The 26800-nt window shown below is 32.6% G+C and overlaps 1 protein-coding gene and 1 long non-coding RNA gene across 6 annotated transcripts in view; one reads left to right on the top strand and one right to left on the bottom strand.

Moving 5' to 3' along the window:
• The window catches only part of LOC141452857 (FMRFamide receptor-like), a 220171-nt gene that overhangs the window by 31466 nt on the left and 161905 nt on the right, over positions 1-26800 (top strand). The gene's annotated exons all lie outside the window — the stretch shown is intronic.
• Positions 1-26800, bottom strand: part of LOC141452850 (uncharacterized) — a 39193-nt gene that overhangs the window by 7606 nt on the left and 4787 nt on the right. Inside the window, exons 2-3 of the long non-coding RNA XR_012457657.1 lie at positions 22540-22760; positions 22043-22141 (exon numbers count right to left, since the gene is read on the bottom strand). This is a non-coding gene — a long non-coding RNA (uncharacterized lncRNA). The remainder of the gene's footprint in view (positions 1-22042; positions 22142-22539; positions 22761-26800) is intronic.

Genomic DNA, 26800 nt, shown 5'->3' with positions numbered 1-26800 from the left:
TATCTAAATCTCCATTCAGGAAGGCGGTGGGTACATCAATTTGAGTCAAAATCCAGCTATACTGGACTGCTACTGATAACAAGAGTCGAACAGTTGGGATCCTACATACTGGTGCGTAGGAGAATTCCCATTCTTCTTGAGGAACTTGAAATCCACGAGCCACAAGTCTCGCCTTCTTGGTTCCATCTTCTTTGATTTTAAACACCCAACGTGTTTCAATAGCTTTCATTCCTTCAGGTAATTTTCCGGGGGTCCAAGTTCCAAGTTTCTCGTGAGACTCTAATTCTGAATGTATTGCACTTTTCCATTCTTCTGATTCCATGGCCTCTTCAAACGTTTTTGGTTCTTCATTAGTTGACAATAGAAAACAGTAAGCTGTGTACAGCTCATAGTCATCCAGATATCCAGGTTTTTTCTTTTTTCTGTTTGTAGTAACTATTTCATCTTCTGCATTTTTATCCATAGAACCCATTTGTAAGTCATTCTGCACTACTTGTTCACCCTCTTCATTAATCTTTATTACTGGATTATTTTCTACCCCTTGAATTGGAACGATAGTGTCTTGTCCATTTTCCTTGACCATATTATTATCTTTGTATACCATGATTGACTCATCGAATTTGACATCTCTTGACTTTATTATTTTCCTTTCCTTTGGTAACCACAATCTGTAGCCACCTCCACAGTAACCGACCATTACCGCACGAACTGCTCGGGGTTCCAATTTCCCAGGCTTAGGTGTCACAGTATGCCATGCTCTACATCCGAATATTTTCAATTTGGACAGATCATTTCGCCCATTCCACAGATCCGAGGGAGTTTTACCTCTAGGCAAAACTGAAGTTGGTGACCTATTTGTTTCATAAACAGTACATTTTAGTGCCTCTCCCCACAAATATTTGGGAACCCCAGAATCAATTAATTTAGTTCTTAATTTTGAGAGTAGAACCCCATTCATTCTCTCACATCTGCCATTCATTTGAGGAGAATGACTTATAGTATATTCCATTCGAATGCCATTTCTTTCCACAAAGTTTAAAAAATACTTCGATTTCGCTTCCCCACCATTGTCTAATCTTATGCGCCGGACGCTTAAACCGAACTGAGTTTTTATTTCTTTAATGTATGATATCAAGTTTCTAGCTGCTTCGCTCTTATTTTTCAGCAATTTAACAACTACAAAGTGGGAATAATCATCTAATATTACCTGGAAATATTTTTCGCCATTGAGTGTACTCGGTGTGATGGGACCAACTAAATCGCTTGAAATAAGACTTCCTATTTCTGTTGCACGCTTTTTGTTCTCATAAAAGGGTTGCCTCTTTGCCTTGCCTTCTATACAAGATTCGCATAATTTGTGCGGAGTAGGTAAATTCAATTGTGTTAGCCCATCAATTGAGATGTGCCCCATTCTTTTATGCCAAAGATCTCCTTCATTGGCAGCAACAAAGCACTCTTCATTAAATTTATCCGCTTCAAAAAGGAAAAGACCATTTTTGGGCTTGAAGAAAAGTACAGGTTTATTTTTAATGAAAACAGTTGTACCTGATTTATCAGTGACTATTTTCGCCCCACGGCTAGCAATTTTTGAAGAAGACAAAAGATTGTGCTTCATACCAGGAACGATTAATGCTTCGATAACGAATTTTTGTCCCTGGCAATAAAGGCTCAACTTCCCTTTTTCATTTGCTGTCAATAGCTGGCCATCCGCTTGAACTATTTTTACTGTATTTTCTAATTCTGTAATGTTTTTCATGAAACGTTTTAACTCTCCTCTGACAAAATGATTTGAAGCGCCGCTGTCATAGATAAAAGATTTTTCTTCGAAGATTATGCCTGAGTTACAACTTTCAGTTGTAAATAAATCAACTTCACTCTCACTTTGAGCATGATTTGCATGGCTATCCCTTTCCGTAAATTTTCTTCCTTGACTCTGCCGTGAAGGAAAATTGCTACCTCGGGTCCTTCTGGCTCTGTGGTATGATTGGTACCCTCTACTGTTTGATCCACGTCCTCTTGTTTGGTTGCTTCCCTGGACCATCTTTGGACAGTTCGCCTGGAAGTGTGAACTATCCCCACATCTAAAACAGCCATTATTTTGAGCTTTAAGGCCTGTCTCAGAAATATCTTGAGACTTAATTTTTAGTTCATGATCCAACAGACGTGCCTTCACAAAATCCATTTTTATTTTTTCAACAGTTTCCAAAGCAGTGACCACAGTATCATAATCTTCTGGAAGTGAAAGAAGCAAATGACATATTTTATCACTTTCGTCCAGCGTGGAACCTAAATCACTCAGTTCTCTGATAATTTTATCAAAATTAAGAAAATGGTCTTCCAAATTTTCAAACCTCTCACTTTTTAAGTTTACTAGCTTCCTCCATAAGGTTAGTTTAGAAAAAGAACTAGACCTCGCAAATACATCTTTTAAAGCTTGAAGCATTTCTTTTGATGTTTTAGAATCTTGAATAATGTCAAGATGTTTATCGGAAATACCTTGAATTATGATGGCTTTTGCTTTTGCATCGTTAATGAGAAAAATTTTCTTTGCTACTGCATCAGTTGGAGGGTCACTTTCTAAAACGTCAACTAACTGTTCTTTTTCAAGGATTGCATTTATTCTAAATTTCCAGTTCGTGAAATTATTCGACGAGAGTATAGGAACAGGCAAAGTAAGCACTGACATTTTTATAAACTGCACTAATTGAAATTATTCAATTAATCACGTAACACGTAACACTAATATACTTTTTAATTTAGAATAACTGGGCCCATAACCTGTTATTAATTTAATGGGGTTTAATAAGAAAATATTAACACAGAACACGTGTATTAGAGATGAGCAGAAGAACACACATAGCAAACGCATACAAGAACAATAAGACCGCCAACAACAGCCAACATAACAACAATATTTTTCTTAACACACTCGTATATTAGTCTTACACTATTGTTTTCAAATTTACTCTCCTCCAACCACCTGATGAGCAACCTTCAGTTCTATGGAAAAAGTGAAAATGGTGCCTCTGACTTGAGGTGCGGGTAATATGGAACACTTTAGTATTTTTATTGCAAGTCGCCATAGAGTGGGTTTAGGTACAATGAATATTTTTGCAGCTTTTTTTTTTTTAGCCCCATTTTAGATTCTTCTCCTTTTTTCCCCAGAAATATAAATGATTTGCTTGTGATACTTGCAATATGGAACCCCATGAAATTTTTCTACTGCGATTGTAGAACAGGGTTCCATATTACCAGCACCCATGGGGTTCCATATTGCAAGCAGCGCTATCTTGGATTTAATATGTCACAAATGAAAATAGCTGCAATACACCCCTTTGAATTCAATATATAGTGCGGATAACTACCACTATTTTGATAACAAAACTAAAATAACGGTTTGAACTTGCCTTCATAAAGTTTTCGAGAATCGATAAAAACAAAATTGAAAATTTCAAGATGAACATACAGTAGCAATTGAACCAACCACCTGCTTTGCACACTCCTACTATCTAGCTACAGTTTGAGCCGGATACCTGTTAACACAAGATCACTTGTCGCCAAAATATTATTGGGTTCCATAATACCAGCAGGGTTCCATATTACCACCACTCCCTCAACTAGATCTGCAAACATAAACTACGTGTCACAAAATTGCCAAGTAGGATTAAGGGTTCGAAGTATTACAGTTTATTTGCTATAAGATAGTAGTAAAGTTAACTGTAGCAATAAAAGGAAAACAAGCTACAATAGTATCATCAAGTACTCACAAAATTATCAATATCATCCAGTGATGGACGATATTTTTCGATCCAAGCAGAGAAGCCTTAAGCTGGAAACCAACAAATTATTGTTTCTCTTCTAAAAGGGAGAAACATTATTACCAAATACAATCATAATTTTTAATTTAAGTTAATAAGCATTGTTAATAATACATACGTATTATCAATTATATGTTAATTATGAACTAGCAGCTATAATTTTCGTCAGGCCTTCACATATAACTTTACCTTGGACGAAGTGATACCCTTCAGAAGTTTGCAATTACTGAATGTCAAGAAACATTTGTTAGGAAGGTCCATGAGGCTAAGACTTCTTTGATGTTACTGCTGGTGTTGTGAAATTTAAGGATTAAAGTAATAAAAAGTGCACGTCTGACTGCTAAATTTAGTATCCACCCACATTAAGACAAAACAAAAATTTGCCCTATGACCTTTAATTTAGGTGGAATTAAATCTGCAAACGAACATCTGCAAGTAGGAGAGCAAAGAGAACAAAAGCCACAACTTGACATTGTTCGCGGTAATTTCTCTTCTTGTTGACAAACGATATTCTCTCCTCTAAAATAACAACATTGGACTGTGTTCAGTTTAAAATTCATGTACATGGGAATTAGATTTCTAGGAAAATCCAGAGAAACATGAATTTTGTGGCAATTTACAAACATGGAAAGCAAATTGAAAGTGGTAGTAGATATTATTTTTAATATTTACACACTATGTTATAAGTGAAAATTTATTTAAACTATTTCCTACTATTTACACGCCTTTTAATTGTTAATCCAATTTTTGATCTTGTTCTTTTCCCCCGCAATTTTAAATAAATATATTTTGATTAAATTAATCTTTACTTAAATTATTTTCAGACTACAGATTTTATCCACCACTGTGCGCTTTTACTCCTAAATTCTGACCTGTTTCGGATTTCCCTATTCATTGGTCATTGACGAACATTGGTTTTATCCTTGACATAAAGATGCTCACTTCAAATATCAAAAGTTACTTAATTAATTTTAATCCATTTGTTAAGAGAAACTTTTCAGATGAACATGGATTTGATCTACCAAAATTCGTCGCCGGAAGAAGAAATCCAAATTAAGAAAATTCATCAACCGGAAAGATCTGATGGAGAAAATATCAAAAATTATTCAGTGCAGTTGATCCGACTAACTGTACAACTGAAAACATATATTTTACTTTGCAGTGTTTTATAACAGATGTTGCTATCACTGTAAGAAATAGTTACTTCTTGGAGACAAGTTCACAACTACAACTGGGAAAAGTAGAGGGAAGCCGTAGCTTTCTCATTTCAGTTCACTACATCTTCTTTTATAATTTTGAGAAACATAAGGAACGAACTTCGATGGGTTTGGCTTAAAGATACTGGCTTCCCGCATACAAAAGGCTGCTTTGGGAAAGGAAATTATCTCGTAGAAATTTGATGATTTCTTTCAATTTGATTTGAATAATTTCTATTGCTGAGTTTTTGGAAAACTGTCACGTTAAGAAGCCAATAAAGTGCTAAACAGCACAATACACTGCTGTACTAAGTACAAAACAATAAGATTACAATATATAATCTAAAGCTAAAATTCCCACTTTGAAATGAATAGATTGAGCAGAAATGCAAATTGATCAGCACAGGTATGTTCTAAAACAAAGGAATATAATCTCCTACCTTCATTCTTGAAGACGGTCTAAATGTTTAGTGAATGAGCCCATCGTAATTGTTGCCGCAAGAGGAAATCATGAAAGTCATTCACCCCAGAATTTTGTTGAAAAGAAAAGTACGGCACATAAAACTGTTACTCTTTCAATGAATTTACTATTTCATTAATATTTCGCTAATTAGACGGTCAAAGATTTCTTTTCATTCATTAAATTATCCACCAAAAAAGACTTGATTTAGAATTTATATTAATTTTTTTTATCTTTCGGTTACTGCGCTCTTAATCGCGCTTTAACTTCGTTCTCTCTTCATTACTTCACTTTAGTAAATCATGCTTATTAATCGTTCTATATTCATTTTGAAATAAAAACACTGGGTTACTCTGGGAAATAATTTCTTCTTTGAAAACTTAAATTTAAGCATTTTATTCAGTACTTATCTTGATGGGATATAGATCTTCCCAACTTAGAGGTGTGAGAAAGGATAAAAGAAATAAATCTGGAAGTTTTTAGAGTATAAGTACTTAACATAAGTATAATATAAGTGAATCAGATAATGCTGGATAGAGGCGGGAAAGTCATTTATGTAAAGATCGAACAGTTTAGGAGGGTGGTGAAGAACGTTGAGGGACACCTGAGAGAAGAGAGAGAGTTGAAGACAGGGAATATTATGTGAGGTGACAGAATGCGAGAGATGAGAAGAAAGGAACGTTCGTTAAGATAGTATGGCGATTGGTAAATTTTAAAGCTAATTGTGGAAAATATTGTGAGTAATGGAGTCAAAATGGAGATATTAAAATGGACAAGGATGGAGACTATTAGCTCCTTGAAGATCTGGATTAAAGGGAGTAGAGAGCCATGAAATGGATTTAGAATGGTACTATATTTCCACGGAAATTAGAAACGAGAGTTTTGGAATGTTAGAGGGGATGGAAATCATTTTGGTTATAAGTCGAGATTGAAACTTGAAACAATGAAGAAAAACAAGTAAGCATTTCAAATTAGCACATTTCCATTCAATTTTTAAATTTCAATGAATGTTTAATATTAATATTGCTACAGGTTTACTTAAATGATGTAAATCAAAAAATAATGTTTAACAGCAAGAATGGCAACAGTTCCCTTGTTACACAATGGTAATAACACAGCTCTTGTTTTTAATCCTTGCCTTTAGAAACCGAATACTTAGGGTACAGCCTTAATTTCTGTAGCGTTAACTCAGCCAGGTTAAAGATGAAGATATTAAAAGCTGATCTCGGGTAGATTTGAGTGTGTGCTTTTCCAGGAGTTTTTCTTAAAGGGGACACTTCCTGTGTTTGTATTAACTTCAAATGAGAACGACTATAGTTGATATTCTCATGAAAAATAGAAATAATGATATCAGAATCATGGTTTGAATGGTAAACGCAAACAGATAGAAGACGCATGTTTGGCTGTTTTAAAAGATACTGTCTCTACTTTCTTCTGTCTCAAAAAACCCATGAATAGAAAGTGCAGTCACGTTCAACATTCCAAAAAATAGTTTTTAAGTTTTTTAAATATTTTATAAAGTTTTGAAATCTAAGAATTTGCATATAAATTAATTTTATTTAAAAAAATAAAAATAGAAAGACCAAACTAATGAATCCTATAATGTATTTACTGAAAATCAAAAGAAAGAACTTAGAAAAATGAAAGGAAATCAGTACGTGAGGAAAATGCTGATAGGTGACTGGATGAGGAGCAGAAGGACGAGCCACCTCTTCCTGAATAAGAAGGATTAAAATTCCAAGTTCAAAAAAGTTTTCTCTTTCGGAGGTAGAACTTCAGTAAATAGATTTTCAACTTTTTTGAAATGTTTTCATAACAGAATACCTACATATTAGAGCTGTAACTTTTCTTTTAATGATATTTCTTAGGCAATTCTTTTTAGGAAAGAAGAAGCTTGTTCCCAAAGTGTCATTTCACTGTAATTTCCGGTTTTATAATAAACTTTAAAATAAAAAAAAGATGTTTCCATGGATACTGCTGCTGCTCTTTTTCTTGTATCATCGTTATTTTACTCGTCTTAAAGTCCTCAAAGTGTTTTTAAAGAACAGTCTTGAACAAATGCTATCTGTTCGATATTCCGCTTAAATCTATCAATAAGAAGATCGGTGAAGAACCAACAACTGAAAAAGGCGTTTTATTGAAAGAAGGTTTCAGCTCTACGAACTGATATCAATTTACTTTAGATAAATACATTTTTTACAGATCCTAAGTAAGGTCCTCGGCCTCCTGGTTATAAACCGAGATATTTAATTACAGAAAGACGATCGGCTTCAATGATCTACGAGTTCAAATTAAGATAAAATATTGTTTTGAATAGTATGATAAACAGTTAAGTTCACAGCATTCTGGAGAACCTATTACTCAACTCAACTAATTCTGCAGAACCGCAAACCTAACAATAAGATTACGTCATAACGGAGCCGTTTTGATTACTACTGTTCAATCATTTCCAGTTTCAAGTCTGCAGGTGGCATGATTAATCAATATCCCCAGTTTCTGGTGACAATTACAGTCCAATCAAGAGAAAACACTAACCGCTTTTCTTCTTCACTTTTCCTCTCTCACCCTTAAGCCCAACCGTGCTCGCTTTTCTCGAAAATATAGATTTTCCTCTAACAATCTTACAGTGATTACAAAAATAATTTCTCCTATTTATAGACGCTGAGCTTTGGCGAAATGAGCAAAGTAATGAGAGAAAGGATATTATTATCCAGCGCTGCGGAACTAAACACATTTCCAACAGATAAATGTCTACAAGTTATTTTAAAAATACAAACAATAGTTTAATGGTTTAAACAATTAGGTATAAATTAAATTAGCCTACCATTTCCCTTTTATAAATCATTTACAACCTTTTTTTGCATTTTAGTGTACTTGTTACCAAATTGACTAAGGTAAAAGAAAAACTTATTTCTGGAAAAAAACAGGTAAGCAACATTCAACTTACGCAAGTATAAATGATCTGAAAATCAGTTTAAGACAACTGAATGGAGTCTGCATCTCTTTGGCAGCCAGCTCAGTCACAATTAGATCTAGTGCCGGCAATCTGTTGATAAACATTTAAAGATTATCAGAGTTTCAAAACTTGGAGGTGTTGATGTCTGTGCGAGTTGGTAAGTTTAAAAAATAAAAAATTGGTGGTTCGTACTTAAACGAAATTCCTGATATAATTCAAGAATCAAAGTATCTTATAAAATCTTATTTTTCGACAGCTGATTTCGTTCAAATTTGGAATTAGCTCTCTATAATTCTTTGAGAATCCTCTCTATTAACTTACTTCTCTCATTTGTAAGTTCTAATTGATAATTAGTGAAACTTTTGAAACAAAATAATGAATGTTGATTAAAAAATCTTACTGATTATAACGTAATGATTACCATTGGCCTTTCAAAAAGAATTATAATTGTCAAATCGAGAAGTGTGATTAAATAATTAGTAAAATAACCGTTGTAAGTAGCTAACAGCAATCTGTATTTAATTTGATTTGCTTTTCAGCAGTAACTCTTGATACTAGCGGTTTGCTCGAGGTAAAAGGAGAGGCTCTGCAGTAATTCTAACATAGACAGGAACTTCCTTGCAACTCTCAACACTAACCAAATACCACCAGTAAGCCATTCTATAAACACACTGTCCTACAACTTGAAGGTACACTTTACGATCCTGCACTGCTCCCTTGACCATTCAGTAAATTTCCAACTACTATATACATATATATACACAGAGGTTGCCTGTATCTCCTTCATTACTCGGCCCCTTCACTTTCCACTTCGTAAAATCCAAAACCGAACTTTTAGTACATACAGTTTCACGTAGCCTGTAGGTGGGAACACTGGACGTGATAAATGGGAGAATGCACACAATATACTCTACATAGAGGCTTTACATACGCTTCACTGGATATATATGTATTCCCATATATATATATTGTTTATCACAATATTATGATTAAACTTATCTTATGATTAAACTTAAATCTACTCCATCCAAAATTTATCTATTGGGTTATATTAAATGTAATGCCTAATGCTCTAAATGCAATGCTTTTTTAAAGCTCTGAATGGCTTAATTTTAAAAAATTATAACTTTTTTTACTGGAATATGGATTGGAAGGAAAGAATCAGAGTCGAAGCTTCAAACAGTTCGGGGTAATGCAGAGCAACTTGTATTAGCTGTACTACTATTGGTTTAAAGCGCATTGGAGTGGTGAATGGATGGGCAAAGTGGGAAGCTTTGGATTCCAAATGATCCATTTTTAGATCGAATTGTGAGACTTATGATTTAAAAAAATTGATTCCGTTCGAATAGGAAACATTGGTTGGACAAGGCCTCAAACACTTCACAAGGGCCAAAACTCATAAAAAAAAACCGCCTAACATGGATAAGGTTCGCTGGCCGGCAAACGGTGTCATCAAATACCAGAGAAGTATTGTTGTATGTTTAATTGAAAAATCGTCGAAATGACGAAAAATACGCCAAAAGCCGGCTTTTATCGACAACAGAAGGTGAGCCCCATCTTATTGCATACGAGATCTGTAAATTAAGTAATGAGACTGATTTTTTTTAATTTTTTTATTCAAAAAGAATTACAATTCTATATTGTCACCTTCAAAATAACTTCCTTCTGAAGCCACCAGCGCTGGGGACGTTTCTTCCACTCCTCATAGCAGTGCTCGAACTCTGATACTGGAATAGCCTTCAGCTGGTCCGTTACAGCCGTTTGAATTTTTTCGACTGTCCCAATGAGTTCCCTTGAGGTGATTTTTCAACTTCGGGAAGAGAAAAAAGTCACAAGGACTCAAGTCAGGCGAATAAGGAGGCTGAGGAGCCGCAGGAATGTTTTTACTGGCCAAAAACTCGTTTATTGAAATTGCTGTGTGACACGGAGCATTTTCTTGATGTTGTCCCACTTGTTCTTGATGTTTGGTCTCACACGAATAACCCTTTTTTGAAGTTTTTCAAGTACACATTTGCACGTCTACACATTTACCATTCACCGTCCGAAAATTGAATCATTTGGGATTCGAAATTCCATTTCGCCTCCGTCCTTCCGAAATCTCTCCTCAACTGATTGCCAAGGTAAAAGAAGCTTTCATCACGTGGGTTTTTACAGCGATGTGATAAAATCCTATATTTTGTTTCCTAACTTAGGGCGCATCAACACTTGCAGTCATTGGCGCCTGGAGCTTTTTTAAGTGCACTGACGGCCTCCAGTCACTGTTCTTTCGTCACAGATCATTGAGCTAATCCTTTCTCTCCCTTTCTTGGCTAGATTCTTGTTGGCAAAGATGCCGTTAATGCTAATATTGGGGCTCATTAAATTCAACAAGTTCCATTATAAAATATATTTTCTGAAACCTCCCAAACATGACATTCTTTTTCTTTCAATTATTACTGATTGACCTTTTATTTTTATTTTTTACTTTTTGTTGGAACATTTTCAATTCTGTGACATTAGCTTTAAAAAATACTGTAGCGGTCTAGGAATTTAAAAAAATCTTCTTTTAACTTTCAATTAACGCTGCAGATGTCAACTATTACAATATTTTATTGTTTGGTATCAAGTATATATTCTTTTATTTTAGATGATCATAAATATTGCAATAATTAACATATTATTGACGAACTTTCTTGTTAACTTTGAATTTCACTGAACGTACATTTCTATCCTTTTTGATAAGTAAACTTAACACAAATTACAATACATCTAACTGAATATGCACAACTTATATGAGTCCATATTTCTGAAGTACTTTTCTTTTATCAACAGCATAAAAATGCAAGACCAGAGTCTGAATAGATTTGAAATAGGACGGGACCTACGCCCCACGGCACCTCAGCCACAAGAGGCTTATTGTGCCAAGAGTCTGACTGCCTCAAATATTACTGAGCTGGAGTAAAAAACTTCGTACTTTACCTTTTTTTTTAGTTCTAATCGGGCATGTTCGAACTCCCCCGTATTTTGATCCATGTCGCATCTTTCGGGGAGTAGAAAATATGCCAAAGAGAAAGCGAATATCGTTTATATTGAATGCTTTGCGTTCAATGATCCATATGGTACCAAAAGGAACTGAATCCAGTCTTGGAGCATATTTCTTAGATGGACCCTAGAATCACTGTAATGATTTATGATGATCAGATAATGCCCATAAGGTTTACCGATTCCCTTCGTGACTGGTATCGTATCTGTAACACATTTTATTTAGAGAGTGGGAAAGAGACTGCATTAAACTTATTTTACAAGTTTTTATTTTAATATTTATTTCATTTAGTAGAGAGGTAGCATGTTTAAATAAATATTGAGGAGCTTTCTAATGAATTATTTGTTGACATCGATCAGAAATGTTCATAACTTTATGTATATTTTGTTTTGTTACTGATGAAACTAAGAATTACTTCTATGAAATTCTGTCAAACGAGAGCAAGTTGATAATAATTTTTGTTAATCTTATTCATTATTAATAACAATAACATCTGATATTCTTCTATATTAAATATTTCTTATTACATAGCCTTTTATTTAAATTTTTTTAGCAAAGCAACTTTTTAAATACCTACCAATATAGAAATCAATAAGTTCATAATTCTTTATATTTTATGTAAAAAAAAGAAAGAAAAGAGTAAAGGAAGGTTTGCTCAGGTGAGGCGAAGTATAGTTGGTTACCAGCCAAACTGCTACTGATAATGCCAGCGAGCAAGTCGTCTGGATGCTTGGGGACTAGGGTAGCCCACAACATACGATATACTCAGTTCTGGACGTAATTCATAACAAATTCCTATCTGCAAAAGATGGCAATGTCATCCGATTATTTTTATCGGAAAGCCAAAAATACTTTTGGGTTTTGGAAAGATTTTGAAACCAACTACTCTTATTTCAAATTGGGTCTCTTGTATTTATTTATTTGATTTATTTAATTAATTTACTTTAAAGTAATAAATTGAGGTACAGAAAATAAATACAGTTTTCACTGGAAATCTACGTGTAATATTTCTAAAGAAATTGTGGAGAAAAAATGAAAAATCTTTCTCTACTAGTTTTTACTTTGAATCAATTTCTAAAACTTAATCCATTTTCCATTTGATTAATTTTACGCCATCAATTTGAATCTTACTTCTTTTAGAAATAAAGTATTGACATTAAGTACACTGAAACATTATTTCATTGTTTCTTCAACTCCATGTCTTTTCGAAGATAAATTAGGATACTTCAAAATTTAATTAAACACTTAAACCAATGAAACAGAAAATTTCAATCAATTTAGACAGATTTATATTTCTAAATCTTTGTCCCCGGATTTAGAAACATTAACGAAAGAACAAAGAGGAAGTAAATAAATTAATTAGTAATGTCCAGGCTCAAGTAAACCCTTAAATATAAAGCTAAATTATATTTTGCTACTAAAAACAAAATAGGCTTAATTTGAAAAAAGCCCATTAAATATTTTGTAGACAAGGAAGTGTGTACTAAAATTTAATGAGAAGCTCTTAACCAGACGGGCTTTGAAGTTGCAGTAAACTGAGCTTTACTGGAATATGCAATTATATTTCTAAACAACCCAAAATAAATGATAAAAAATAAACTTCGGGCTAGCCTTTCCCCAACAAGACTTTTTAATATAAAAGAATGTTATTTAAGATACAAGGGTTTAAATATAATATAACCTTTTTTTCTTATCAGATCTTAACTTAAATAAGTGGTCGTACTTATTATAATCTAGATGCTTTAAGCCCCTTCGTTCATTAGAGCTTGGAAGCGGGACACAAAGTGCGCTAAATAAAAGGGAGCCCTTTTAGCAGTAAATGTTCACCATCTGCTCTAGAAATAATGAAAAAAATCAGTAGTGATTCTCTTAAAATATGTTCTTATATAATTTGTTTAGTAATTTTAATCGGTTTTTAAAGGCAAAGACAACATTATATCAACACTGCTGAGGTTAACGTTTGCCTTAGTGCATCCAGAATCCAATCTTTAAACTTGATGTACCTTCCCCACAAGTTTTAAGCTGTGAAAGTTCAAACTGAGTGAAATCCCATTTTCGATCAACCAGTTTCATTCAAATTCATTTCTAATTATTACTCTACAGTCTTAAAAAAAACCAAAGCAATCCCTGCATCAAAACCCACAGAACTGATCGATAGTAGAAAAATATTTCCAATAAACATGGTATACCTAGGTGTGGGAAGTGGATTTAAACACAATCGTAACATCCTTTTTTGAGAAAATCGCCAGAACTGGCCAATTACGCTACCTGACGTAGCTATTGACGAAATATCCAATTTCTAAATACCATTTTTTTGGTAGATGCAGCATGTCATGAAGAAGTAAGTTTTCCCAGTAGAAGATTCCAAGCTAGGTTGTTAGATGTTGAAGCGGCTTTTTTAAGGTCCGCTAAAAAACAAAAAAAAAAAAACCTGATTCTCTCTCTTAGCCTTTAAGGATTAAGGCATCATGATAGCCGAGTGGTTAAAGGCGAAGCCTGCATGCTAAGATGTATTGAGGTACTGAGTTCGAGTACAGGTCCAAGATCTTGGATTTCATTTAATGTTTATTATGATAAGTTAATAGGAATGTATGCTTGCTAGTCTCCTTCGTCCACGATGTCTAATTGGTAGCTGGACATAATGCCCGCTATGTCCAAGCTTAAATTATTTAAATTATAGCTTAAATTACATAATTTTTAATAAGTAGGCTTTACTTTACAAGTCTGCAAGGCAGCAGTTATTACCTATCGCTTGAAAACAAAAGAGTTTTAGCTTCTGGGTGCCCTACGCTGAGGCGATCAGCTTTAGTAACGAAAATATGCATTTCTGATGCAAAATCCAATGTTTCTAAGCGAAACTTCAGGTTATAAATAAACTTTGCTTTGTCAAAGAGATCTATTCAATTTCATCCCGTTATTAACACGATGTAGCCATCATTTAAGTTTCTGTGTATGAAGTATTTTTAACGAATTGCGATAAAAAAAAGTCAGTGTGAGTTCACACTAGATTATCTGAATAAACTTTGCCAGTTTATATTAAATTTAAGTCTCATTATTTCATAATTTGATCAATTTCTTCCTTCATGGAACTTGTTAGAGAAGTTACTGTTCACTCAATCTCTTTGAATTTAGAAGACTTTACTACAACAAGTGGCAGAAAAGAAAAAACAATTGAAGAGAATTCAAAGAAAAGATAAAGATAGACAAGAACTGGAGATGGATGTTTGTCTTCGCCAGAGAGATAAAAAGAAGAAGAAGAAGAAGAAGAAGCTCTTCGTATTAATAATGCATGAACACAGCTATTTTGGTGAAATGAATAGGTGTATTTATTGTACAAGTGAGAAAAGGTCCATTTTCACACATTGAGTTCAAGTAATTCTTACACAAGTATGGCGTGTGGTATATTGAAAAAAGTGTTTGAAAACATAAAATCACTTACATTTTTTCAATATTAATTTTTCTCTAATTTTTTTCAATAATTTAGAAGACCATTTCAATGGTCATAACTTTAGCGATGAGTTTACGCTGTAGGTTATGAATTTAGAATATTGGATTAACTTAAGCTTTAGAAGTGTAATCATGATAAAATTTAAAATTGTCATTATGTTTCTATTTCATTTTTTAAAAATTATTTATTTAAAATGACGAACTGCCCATAACTGTCTTGATAAGCAATTTTGCTTCTGATTAATTGTTATAATTAGATTAGTAATTTTTAAGTAAGTTAGCTATTTACAACAGATTTATTTTTAAGGGTTAAGGAAAAGAAGTTAAGCGTTATTATCTTGAGGTACATCTTTCGAACAACATTTTCTTGAATGAAATTAAAAAAATAATTTAATATTAAAGTTGCAAGGACAATAAAGAAATAATGAGTTATTTATAACTAAAGTGTTGGTTCAGTGAAGTGATCTTTTCTCACTGCGTCCAACCGAGTATACTATGCCCGCATAACCGATGTGTATTGAGTATACCATACGAGTATATACGTATATCAAGTTAAGGCGTCTCATCCGACCAGGGGAATAGAGATGGAGGCAAGATTTTTGTATCAGAGGAATAGAACAGAAGAAGTTTCGACATTTAGTTTCAATTCATTTGGAATTTAACTTACATTTTGAAGAGTAGAATTTGAGACATAAAATGGAGCGTCTGTAATTTAACCAAGAATTATTTTAGAAAGCTGCTTTTTCATTGAATTAGAACCCTTTACATTTTAATTAGAATCCTTTGAATTTTAATTAGAACCCCACAGTTAAAGTCCGTTTGACTAATATACCACATCAGTTTAAGTTTGCTGTAGTATATTAGTTAGACGATTTTTTTTCAATTTTATAGTTTGGATTCGCTAAATTATTTTTTTTTCTGCAATCGCCATATAGGATCATTAAGGTAATGTTTAGTGAAGGAAGTCCAACTTTCAATCACGAGTCAAGTATGTGATTGTGTAAAATTTAATAAAGTGCCAGAAAGACAAAAGAATGAATTTAATTAAAATAGAACCGGTAAACTGTAAAAACTGTAATTTCTAAGTTTTTAGCGAACAAAATTCATTGTCCCATCCTGTGTCTTTGGGATGTATATAATACGATATATTCAGAATATATTTACAATTGGATACTGATCAAACGATAAAAAACGATAAGATTCTGCAGTGAGAATACTGGTGATTTCAGCGACTCACTATATAGATAAATACGAGAACATCTTTTCAATCTGCTTTTATACTTGAAATTTACTTTAGAGTGGAGAAATCCTTATTTAAGGCCCTATCCCGAAGGAGAATGTTTACTATTGGCAGAAGAAGTCGGTGAACAAAATAAGGGAATCCTAGAAGCAACTGAAGGAAAGAAGCCCTTATTTCTAAAGGTACATGTTACACCACCTCTCTAATATATAAACGTATGAACATGTATTAATATTAATATTATTATTAATATAATATTACATTCAATATTCTACATGCCTTTAAATTTAAACAACCTCTTTTCGAGTATATGGACAACATGTTTGAACATGTTTGTTTTGTACATTTCATTAAAAAAAAGAAGCTACTTTTACCATTTTTAAACTATGGTTTATTCCTTTTCACACTAAACACATAGAAACAATTCAGCGTAAAATCTTTAATTTTTAAATATTTAAACTTTAATCGTGATTATGATTTTTTTTTAGTGTTAATTCTAACCGAAGCTCTGATTTAATTATATTTCTTCTTTGGAAGTTCTAATTTTAGAATTTGTATGCCAAAATGAAAAATCCAACTTTAAACAATCAAAACTGAAAACTACTTAAAAGTTAACAAATAAATTCTGATCTTAGAAATAAGAACTTATTTCGTAGAATTCCTTTTAACGTTTGGATTCAATAGAAAGGTGAGAAATGTATTCAACGGAAGTAATTGCACGGAGAAAGCAAAGCGGAAACTCTCTGGTTCCTAAGATGATAATATTTCCATGCAAATTTGATTTGCTCTTTTAAATGTGGCCGATCATTTAACGTTTACTTGTGTATGTACAGAATTATGATTGATTTGAATAAGCAACTGTTTAAGATTAAAAAAAAAAAAAATAGAACGATGGTCCTGGATTATTCTAAAAATAGGGCTGAGGTCATAAAAATAGTAATCTAATAAAAGAGGGATTCAATAAAAAGGATTTACCAGAGATATTTGAATTTTCATTCATTTTCAAACTACCCACACTCTCTATCATTTTCTTTTCTAGCAGATTAGAGAATTCCTGAAAATTCAAAGGGACATCTCTTTGTTGATCTGAAGGAAATTAATCTTAAGGAATTTCAAATTCGCCGAATTCCTTCAACCATTTTCCCAGATAATGAAATAAACTGGTATCCATGACAGCAAACAATTAATTGAAAAAGCTGAGATAGGACCTGTGGATTGGGGAATAAATTGATTAAGAATAAGCCAGTAATGGCTGTTGTTCAACAACTATGTTTTTCAGAAGATTGTGGCTCCATTGAACTGGATACAATCTTCTAAGATGTGAGAAAGGTAACATCATTAGCACATTTAGAAAGAAGTGGTGAAGAGAATGGCTTCTTTTCTTCAGTTGATGGTAAGGTTTTGTAGTGTCACAGAATTGGGATTTGGAAAAGGTGGCTGTAAAAGATTTAAAGAGTTTTGTTGGGTCGGGAGCAGTAATAACACCAAATAACACTAAATCTCTGCCCATGGGCAGAGAAGTTTTAATGTAGTAATTTTAATTTTATCTGATGGAATTCAATATTATTCTCAGAATTCAATTATTATTTTAACTCATAATTCCTAACAGGAGTAGCTATGGAATTGGGATTGCCCAGATCAGAACAGAAGAAAATAAATGTATCAAGGAATAAATTTAAATCAAAAGATAAAATATTTATAAAATAAAGTTAAAACAATGTCTTCGAAACGCCCACAAAGCCTTTTATTAAACCAATAAAAGAATAATGTTCATTTAATTTTTTTTTAAATTACATTTTTTTTTAAATTAAAATAGTTTTCCTCAAAGAACAGTAATCTAGCTGACATGAAAAGCATGCTTGAAAAACACGCTTGAAATAAAAGTAATCATTTTTCTAGATTCCAGCGCCCCCTGGGTGCCCCAAACATTCATTTTCGCAGGAAATTATCAAATAAAAATGATTTGCCTCTACTAGGATACTGGCAAACTTTATCAAAACTGGGCAAAACCAGGACTGATGAGCCCCTTGAACAAGGTAGTAACCATGTTACCCAAGTGATTGGTCAGTTTTTCTTCTGACTTGTACGGTAGGTTGAGAAAGTATCTCTTCAATGTGCACCAGTTAATTAGCATGGAGCCCTAAATCAGGGAAAAGAGAAGGGAACGGCTTCTGCCATCCTGTTTGATTGCATTGCAATTATAAGATTCATGCATGACATGATTTGAAACAGTGGAAATCATATCATGAAAACGAATGGTAAGAATGATCCAGGTTCTTGCAGAAAAAGTAGAGAATCTTAGCAAAAGGTTACAACGATAGGAACGGCGAGGGTATGGTCAATAAGCCATCTTTCGACTTCATGCCTAGGCTACAGGACCTCCTCCTCTTCGCTTTCATCGAATAACCTCCCTAATGTTTCAGTTTAATCTAGGGATACTCAGTACAAAAAGTTTATAGAGAGTCGTTGGACCAATTTTTAGAAAAGACGCGAAAACTAAAAAAAAGGAAAGAAATCATTCAGTAAAAACTTCTGGATGTCTGACATTGACAAAAACTTAAGAATTGGAAGAACGACAATGTCCATTGAGTAGATTCCTTCTTCATTTCATTCACGAACACACACACTCAAATAGAAGTAGTTTTTTTTAATAAAAGTTTTTTACTATTTTCATGAAAGTAACGGCAATTTCTTCCAGTTCTTAATCAATTGTTCCTACAGCTGTCCAACTTCCAAGGCGGCAAACTTTTGTGACGTTTCTCACATAAACTCTACTCGTATTTTCCTTCACTTTTTCAACATCCATTTGTTTTCTTTAATGGTAATTTACATCATAGGCCTGCAGATGTTAACATAGAAAGAGTTATTTTTTTTTTTGTGAACAATCTTTCTTACTCTCTTTTTGGTTCCATCGCAAGCCAGGAAAATCAGGATGAATGTGTATAATATATAAATGAATATGCAATATCCAATGCTGTATGTATTTCGTTAATAAAAGAAAAACTATAAAATCATTCATGCGTTTCTCACATACTTTTCTTCCATTTCCTACTACGAATTCATATCACAGCTTTTCAATCCATATTTCCTTTTGTGGTTGTTGTGGTTGTTGCATTTTTTGTTCAGCAAACGAATTGAATTTAAAATATTTTGCTTTATGTTTGCTATTTAATTGATATTTCCATTTAATCAGATTTGCTGATCTTTAATAAACCAGTGAAGGATAAATCTAAATTACAACTTTTTTCCTTATTTATTAGTATATTTGTGACTCCATTTGAATAAGTCGCTACAAACAAATCAGATGAAAATCAAATAATAATAATAATAATAATAATAATAATAATAATAATAATAATAATAATAATAATAATAATAATAATACAATCAAATAAAACAAAAATAAATAATAATACTTGAAGAAAATAAATTGAGAAGCTTAAATGAAAGTATCCAGCAATAGCCTAGAATTCTTTATTTCTCTTCTCCTGTTTTAATTTTTTTTTTAAATATTCACTATAAAAATATCTATTAAAAATTCAAATCGACCTTTATGAAAATTTACGGGGCAAAGGTCAGTATGAAGATTAAAATGTTATACAATCGCAATTTCAGTAAAAAATGTGTCAGTTTCACACCCGATATTTTTGTTTAAAGAGCTCTAGTTATAAAAATCAGAACGATCTAAAGTTACCTATTAAGAAATAAAATAAATTCGGCAGTAAATAATGAACGCTGCTAAATACGAAACGGTGGTTTGGTCGGTAGGAGGTCCAGTGGGCTCTGTAGCTTTGCTCTCTTTCTCAATGGGAGTTTTTATAGCGGAGATTCATACAGAGCCTGGAAGTTCCACTGCTGGGGTGGAAGTGAGAGAGGATGGTTTCATCGCCGCAGCAGGACTTGGCGCCACTGTAGGCCGCATTTCCGCCTCTGCTCTTCCTCTACTATTGAAACTAGAACCAGCCTTTGGAATTCGCTGTGAATTATTGCAGCGAAAGATTACTTCTTTCACAAAGTAGGTCCTTTTGAAAAGGCAGAAATTTACATAATTTTGTCCTACTTCACTAATTTCACAATTTTACTTATTCCAAACTTTTAACTATTGCATTGCACTTGAAAGATGCTAAATGAGTCCTATGAGATGTAATATTTTAGCAGTCCCATAACTGTGCCAGAATCCCAAGGAGGATATTTACAGTTAAAAGATATTAAACTTTGTCTGAAGGAACAATGATTAGGCGCTGTAAAGGAAATTCAATTTTCACAGGAGTCGTCACCTTCTAGCCCAGCTGTTTGGATGATTTACGGGTGCCAATACTACCATTTCTACAAATGATTGAAGCATCTTTTTCCGGCCGTAATTGCTATGCAATGCCTTAACCCTGAATGGATTTTGCTGAACAGTTTTTTGCTGGTTATCTCATGGTTGTTTTTGAGAGTGGTAAATATCTTTCTTCCAGTTGTCGGCTATGTAGCGCCATGTTCTTAAAAGAAAATTTAGGGAATACAAGTTGATTTTCCATTAAAGGATTGGCCTTTGCATCCGAACCCTATACCATCCAAGAAAACCATCTAAGAAAACTGGTCACAACGTATTTCGCACTTGAGTGCCAGAATAGAAATCAAATCTCTAACTAGTTCCTTTTGATTTGAATTTTAACATTTCAGTTTTTAACATTAATCACATTTACTTTAAACTTTAAACCTTAACGAATCTGATCTTTATATACTGAATATTAATTAGATGTTAACGAAAGATGAAAGGGCGAAATTACAAAGATAGTATTAGTTATGGAAATCCGATCCAAACAGTAAAAAGAAAGAGTTCTGTTCAGATTTCCTATATCAAGTAAAAACTTATAACAAACTTCAACACCTAACTCAATAAAAAGTAAAGCCTGATGTCATTCATTTCAAATCTTTTCTTATTTTCGCTGATTTTTCTACTTCTAGTTCACAATAAAAGCAATAATGACATGAAAATAATATTCTTTCATAAATTCCATGATCAAAACAATAAAAACATGCTTTAAAAGATAAAATCAACGATAATATCCAGCACTGCAGACCTAACCATTCTTAAAATAATAATAATCATAGTTAACTTAGATAGAATGTATTTTCCTGTTAACGATAATAAAAAGGGTTGTTAGGTGTTAAAAATAAGGAACTTGCTCCTTTAGAAAAACTGTAGATTAACGTTCACTTTAATCAGAAATTATATTTAACCACTGGTTGGAAATGAAAGTTTCAAACTTATTCACTGCAGCTTCGGCTGATTTAGATATTATGTATTTATGTATGTATGTATATAATGTTTAATAAATGGCTATTATTATTATTATTATTAATTGCAGACTAATTTAAATTTATGGTATTACAAATTAATTATGGGCTATGAAGTTTACTTAATATATCAATATATACCAATATGCAGCACAATATACGTTGTTAATTTTCTGTTAGAAATTAGGAACTAGATTTCATAATAATCATATATGTGCTGGGAAGGGCTGCACTTCACTGCAGATTTTGTTTTTTTTATCCTATTAAATTTATTAAAATTAATAAAGTTATTAAAATTAATTAAATTAGAAATGAAAACTGAATATTAACTAACAATTTCGCTGAAATTATTTAGAAATCGAACATTTTCAAAGTAAAAAGTTTTCCACGGACATTTACATAATTCGAATTCGAATTTTAGTTGCAGAATTAAAAATAGATAATAATTTAACGTTTGTTGTTGGAGTTGTTGGCTAACAATCAAATGTTATCAAAATGAACTCAATAGAAACAAACATACTAGGAAATTAGGCTTTGAAATCTCACAATTCAACTAACCATTCTGATGAACAATTTAATCTAGACTATGGTTAACCAGAAATTGATCAAAAGCTCACCAGTAAATTGATTTCACCTCCTGAAGGAGTCTGTTATTGCACCGCTCTGATAAGCCCGTTTCACTTCAGGAGTGAGCTCCAACTCTTGACTCCAACAATCTGAATCACAAATAAAAGAACTTTCTATTACTTTTATCTCAATCCTAAAACAGAATTGAGACAAATATTTAAATTGATTCAGAGTTAAATATCTAGGTGGTAAAAAATATTTTAAAATAAATATTTTCAAAAGGGTGTGAAAACATTTTTTTGACAGTTAAAAATAGTGGGAAATCATACGAATATCTCTCATAAAATTTGAATATGAGACAAATCTGCTCGTGTCTGCATTATTCCACCCTCTTGTTTTCACAATTTTATCTGCAGTTATTCAATCTGTTTGAACTGACGTAGGGCAAAAAAAAAAACTTTTCGTAAAATCCATTAGTCAGAATTATTCAAGAAACAGCTATTTACTGAAGTATTATTACAATGTAAATATGCGAGTACTGACTTACATGTAAAATATTTAAAATAATTTTTTTTTTTCTTTATATGGTAAATCTTCCATCACATACAGAACTTTTTTTCTTCGTTCTGGTCTTCGTCCATCATTTATGATCACAATTTTGTAAGGTCCAGCAAGCTGCACTTAGATTTTCTTTTCCTAGGGGCCTCTACCGCTCACTGTATGGCGATGGAAGTATTGTCTGTGGTGAGGGAACACAGTCCGGAGACTCTGTAAAAGAGACTTAAGATTAAACCGTCGGGACGAAAGTAGACAGAACGCTATAGCATGCAGTCATTGACTAGTCAAAATTGACTAAATAAGTTTTATATTTACTGTTGCTGCGGCCATCTAAGACTTAATAAATATATCAATTATGTGTGTGAAGGAATAAGTGAAGTAAGTGTGGGTGTTACATTTCTGGAAATATCTGCGATGATGATGAGGGAATAGGAGAGAGTAATAGAAGGCAAAAGTAACCTCATAATTGGGTATACCCATTGCTAGCTCTCAAGTGGTTATAATTATGTTCAACATCAAGTAAATCGCATGGACATCACCGTCTCAAGTGAGGTCAGGATTATCTGAAACTACTTGAAAGAGGAAACTAGTTAATAAGATGGATGGGGGAGCAGCATAAAGACAACGGTGAAATATCGCATTAAATATTAAATTTCACTTTAATAAAGAAGATAATGCCTGAATTAAAAACACTTATTTGTTAAATAAAAAATTGCAATTATTAAACAAAGGTTTAGAAATGTTTACAACGTTTAAACGGTATAAAATATTTTATTACACTCTTACTTCTCTATTTTAAACTACCCAAGTGTATACTGAAGAAAATTACTGACTCTGCTAAAGTTAGATGTTACTATAGTTCAGTTAATGCCCCACATAAACCAGTCTTACGTCATAAACCTAACTATTATTAGTTTTTGCGTTAATAATATCGTGAAATAAATATATATGTATATTTTTTTAAAGTGCTATTTTCTTTAGTTTTAAGGACATTTTTAATTCCATTGATAATAAAGGGATGATGATTGTGAAGTAAAAGTCAAGAACACCGATTAAATGACTATCTCAGCGTTTCTATGGCAATATTATTGGGCTGGGTAAAGAAAAAAAAATCATTTTTTAAGTTAGATTGTTTTTATTGACCTCTGGAATTCATGTTTATTATTAGCTACATCTTAGCTGATATTATCTTACTACTTGTAACTTTGATGAAGTGTTCTTTTAAACATAATTCACGTTATAATTGTTTTGTCTTATTAGTAATTCTTTTATTAGAAAATTAAATGTTCTATTTCAGAAGAAACCATCAAAATGTTTGAAGGGAAAGAGAAACTGAATAAATCTTTGTTTTCAAAACTTCAATATTGAGAATACCATCCGTGGAAGGAAGACAACTTCAATTCGATGAATATTAGTTATTAATTCATTTGGATAATTTTACTGCGACTAATAGTTTTGGGGCATTTTGAAGTAGATTAAAAGGACCAAGCTAGACAAGATATTAGTGAGAATTAAATTTGTTTTAAACTTCGAAGAGTGGAAAATGTATCAGTAAAAGAAATTCGGGGGTAGGGGCCTCGAAAAGATATTCATATCAATGCTTCCTCAATTCTTCAACCGTCCTTTCTTCTTTCATTTCACTCTTTCATGGGGGCTTCTTTACCAGCACCTTTGAGGCTCACCACAAGTGAGTAGGAATTCACTTTATGGACACTAAAAACCAAAAGCCACAAGATAGTTGTTCGGATTTTAGAGATGGCCTCAAAAAAACGGGTGGAAACTGCTGAACTATGATGTTCGCCAGAACACAAGTAGTTGCATAGTTCAACTACTTTTGAAAGTCCAGTGTGAATTGTTTGAGGAGTTGTGTCATGCTTGTGGTAACAGACCGAGCTGACCATAGGAATGCTATAAAACTCCGAACTAGAAGTCATTTTGTCTGAGATTACTAATTCCACGTTTCACAATTTCATGAAATTGTAAGAAAACAACTAACAGACAAAATTCTAAAAACGTAATCATCTTCAAGAATGAATTTTGCAAGACTTTTTTTTTATCGATTAAAAGCAGCCAGCGTTATGGTATCGCAGCCATAAATCGCCTTAGTTTCAGGGCAGAACAAATTCAAAAATAAAAGAGCGGAAGGTTCAATCGGCGCTGACTTGAACTCTCGTCCCTACATCCGTTATACTTTCTTTAAAAATATTGTTTAAAGTTTTTTTTTTTTTTGTTTTTTTTGGCATTGGCTTCCGCCATACAGCCAGCATCGTCTCGGTGCGTTAAAGAAGTTAATATTTACTGTTAATCATTATGAAACATAAAATCTAAACAAAACTATCTATCAAACTTTAAGATGGGTGGAAAATGGGAAGAAAAAGATTAGTTGTTTTCAAAGTCTGTTTAATACTGTCATCAGTGTCTTAAGATATTTGATGTTATAATTAAGACAGTGCTCTCAATAATTAATAATCCCCTTGCAAGTCTCCCTGAACACTGTCAAGGTGTGTTTATATTTTATTTTAAATCGTTGCTCTTCTTAAAAAAATTTCTAGTTATTACCGCTCAATACACAAATTGATTCTAGTTTCTTCTTCCGTTCATAGCAAGGCTAGTTTTTCTTCTTGAATTCAACTATTAAAAAACTAATAAATTACAACTTTTAGGAAATGCTACTTCAGAAAATGGAGAACCAAAATTGACAACTAAAAATCTTTTAAAATTTACACTGTAAAAAAGAAATTGCCTCGCGATTGCTATTCTTAGATTGCTGTATTGTCTGCAACCCTCTAACCAGGCGCAAAAGAAGACTCAAATAACGCAGCGACAACTGAGTCGTTTTATTAGTTACTTACTGCTCTAGGGTCCTCTAACCAAACAAATACTAAAATAACAAAACGAATCTACGTATTAAAACAAAATACATATACAAACAATTAAAAATAAAAGATGAAGGAATAGAACAGAGAAAAGAAATAATAATAAAAATAAATGAAACAAAAAGCAGAAAAGGAAAATAATATTCCAAAAAGAAAATATTTGTACAAGAAAAGAGTTAGTATGTACATTTAGTTAAAGGAAAAATCTAAAGTAAAGAATAGACTCTCCATTGCGGTTTCTATTGTACAGATCGCTACAATTTATTGCGTGGACAGTTTTATTAAGGTCTTCAAAACATCCGTATACTCATACCCCTGCCTTAATCATACTTCTTATTTACCTACTGTCTCACACTACCATCATTGTGAATTGCTTTTGAGTGGGAATCTATTTAATTATTGATTTATCCGTAGAAATATTTTTGCTGCTGCATCTTTAGATTATGGAGGAAAAAAAAGAAAGTTAATGAAAATACAGAATTAGTTCTTCTTGACAAGTATTCATAAAAAAACTTCCTTAAAAAATAAGTACAATTATACAAGTACAAAATAAGAACAAGTACTTAAAAAAAAAATACAATTTTTGATCCTCAACTGCCATTCAATAACCGTATGATGTTGTTTCGGATGTAGTTAATAAATCTGCACTTAAATCTCGGGCCGAGAGAGTTCATATCTCTCTAGTAATATTACAAGCTTAACTATTTGATCTTAGGATTAGCGCCCTAATATAATTTTAATGGAATTTAGATATAAGCCTCAACCAGGCGAACTCAATATATTTTACAATTTATAGATTTTTCCCCCCTCAGTATTCTTTAGATAAATCACTGTTAATGCGTTGAACTGTATTGAAACAAGCAATCAAAAAATTACCATTTGATTCAAGTAAATGGTAATTAAAGGCACTCCCGTTAATTTAATTTAAACATATGCACTAGGGGCTTGAAATTCCAATTTTATAGAATAATTTACTTTAATTCGGTGAGGCATGACTTGACTTTGGGTTCGAAATTTTCTTCTACGTTGCAAATACTTTGGTGATGCTTAAAGTCTAGTTTGTGCAAGCATACCCTATATGGTTCAATCTTAGCTAACAGTCCCTTGCTTTTTATTACTTAACCAGTACCCTTTAAAACCATTGCTTTCTGGGAAGTGTGTACGTCTTAACCATCTTTTAATGACATTATGCGTTATAATATTTATTAAATCAGAAACAGATAATTTTATATGCATTAGTTCTCCTGAGTTGGCGGCCATTTTTGCAATTATATCGACTGTTTTGTTAGTTTTAATATCACAACTTATTCACACGATATTGTATAGGATAATTATCTCTTTCAATAGATGATTCAGTTTCGAGCCCTTTTCATT

Source organism: Rhodnius prolixus, unplaced genomic scaffold, assembly GCF_049639745.1.
Source record: "Rhodnius prolixus isolate KJV_2025 unplaced genomic scaffold, Rpr scaffold_3, whole genome shotgun sequence".
NCBI lineage: Eukaryota > Metazoa > Arthropoda > Insecta > Hemiptera > Reduviidae > Rhodnius > Rhodnius prolixus.
Note: the sequence above shows the minus strand (reverse complement) of the source record. Positions and strands in the feature narration are given on the sequence as shown.